General features: G+C 39.9%; 1 long non-coding RNA gene across 1 annotated transcript; it reads left to right on the top strand.

The window, feature by feature from the left end:
* Window positions 1-501: 501 nt before the first annotated feature.
* On the top strand, window positions 502-1,835 carry LOC120436345. Its single transcript, XR_005610333.1, has 2 exons — window positions 502-556; window positions 1,714-1,835. It is a non-coding gene; the product is annotated as an uncharacterized LOC120436345 (long non-coding RNA).
* The last annotated feature ends 225 nt before the right edge of the window (window positions 1,836-2,060 follow it).

Genomic DNA, 2,060 nt, shown 5'->3' with positions numbered 1-2,060 from the left:
GATTTCTTTTCTATATAAATCTGTTTCAGCTGCTTTCGTTTGATAAGGTAAAATATGTTAGTATATTTTTTCAGTTAAATATTTTTGTACCTCTTTCCAGTTACTGAATGCTTTTTTTCAATTTTCCTTCCAGTTTCTCTCCTTTATTTTTACTCTCAAGCCAAACTAAGTTAATGTGGGAAGAAGCAGATGGAGAACAGCAACCAGGAGAGAAGATACTGGAGCTGTTATCATCAGTGTGCAAACGTGGAACTTTCCCTTTTACTTACAGACAGATAGCTGTTGAATATCAGTGTGACTTCCTGCTGGATCTGTACTCCTACGTAAAGGACTGTGAGACTAAAGCAGGCTTGAGTGTCCTTCCATCATTACAGTCAGTTTTCCAGTCAGCTCCTGCAGTCTGGTCCATAAACCTCTCAGAGAGAAAGACCTCCATCCTCCTGGAAGTGCTGAAACTCCAACCAGAGAAGAAACACGTGGAGCTGACAGGCTGCTCACATGAAGAGAGTGAAGTGAGGAGTTTCCTGCAGTGTCTGCCTTATATCTCACAGCTCAGGTAAATGAAATTTTCTTCACACGAGTCAAATATCTGTAAGAAAAGATGTGCTGTGACAAGAAGTGATGGAAATATTTGAAGCTCCATAAATTGTAAAGTGGTGATTTTGTCTTGTGCTATTTGTTTGTCATCAGCATCATATTTGTGACTTTATCTACATGGATCATATTGTAAATGTATTCAGACTCTGTCATATTTCAAAGGGAAACGTGCTCAGTACACCACTGTGTTTCACTGACTTGTTCAGCAGTTTGTTGCTATGAAGTTTCATATTTTCTATAAATCTCAGATGAAACAGGATCTAAAATAAAGAAGTTCTCATCAGAAAGGTTGAATTTGATTTAGATGTGATAGATGTAGAAATGAATTGATTTCATGTTAAATCCAATAAGTTGATGTAAGTTGTGTGAAAGAAGGTGAGCATGTGACTGAGCTCATGCAGCAGAGAGGAGAGTGTTGGAGTGCACACATGTGTTTGATGGAAACTTGCATGTTTGACCTGCAGCAGAATCATGAAATGATGTGAATAAGAAGAAGAATGTAGCTCAGTGCTGACAAGTCAGTCCTGTTTAAAGCTGCTCTTAAAACAACAACAACGTGACATCAAATGTTTAAAGTCAAAGTTCAAACTGTTTGTGGCTTTTTGAAAATGAGAGCAGCTTCAAAATCAAAGCAGCTGTGAACCATCTCTATGCTGCAGTGATATAGCCAGAAACATCCTTTACACCTGAATCCATCATCGTCATGGAAACAACATAAAGCCAAACTCAATGAGTCCTTCAGTGAGTAACTCAGTAAATGAATGAGTTACATGAAGCTGCGCTTTATCTCCTGACTTTGTTGAACTTTACTGAGCATGATGATGATGATGATGATGGTAGCAGCTCTATAGTGAGCAGCAGATGAAGATTTCAGACAGCAGAGAGTCTTCATCACTTTGTGTGTCCACCTGCAGATGTAGCAGATGTGTTAGAGCAGGATGAGTGTTTGTGTTGTAAGAGTGTGAAACAGTGTTCAGCTGCTCTGATGGAAGATGTGTTTAACATGGAGCTTCATTATGTACAGGAAGGACAAGATGGAGTCCATCAGTAGTGTGTGGTTGTTTTTATGCAGCTCACATCTAATCATCACTAAATGTTTCCTTCTTATTGTTCCAGTGTTGAGTTTTGGGATCGAGGTGAAGCAGTCAGGTTCTTTGTGAATCTGTTCTGTGCAGCAGCAGAGAGAGAACAGCAGACAGGAGAGAAGATACTGGAGCTGTTATCATCAGTGTGCAGATTTGATACATTCCCTTTTGATGGCTATGATGATGATGATCATGATTTGGAGAAATATCGGTGCCATCTCCTCCTAAATTTGTGCTCTGACGTGAAGGACTGTGAGACTAAAACAGGCTTGAGTGTCCTTCCATCATTACAGTCAGTTTTCCAGTCAGCTCCTGCAGTCTGGTCCATAAACCTCTCAAAGAGAAAGACCTCCATCCTCCTGGAAGTGCTGAAACTCC

The sequence above is a fragment of the Oreochromis aureus genome, linkage group 23, assembly GCF_013358895.1.
Source record: "Oreochromis aureus strain Israel breed Guangdong linkage group 23, ZZ_aureus, whole genome shotgun sequence".
Lineage (NCBI taxonomy): Eukaryota > Metazoa > Chordata > Actinopteri > Cichliformes > Cichlidae > Oreochromis > Oreochromis aureus.
Note: the sequence above shows the minus strand (reverse complement) of the source record. Positions and strands in the feature narration are given on the sequence as shown.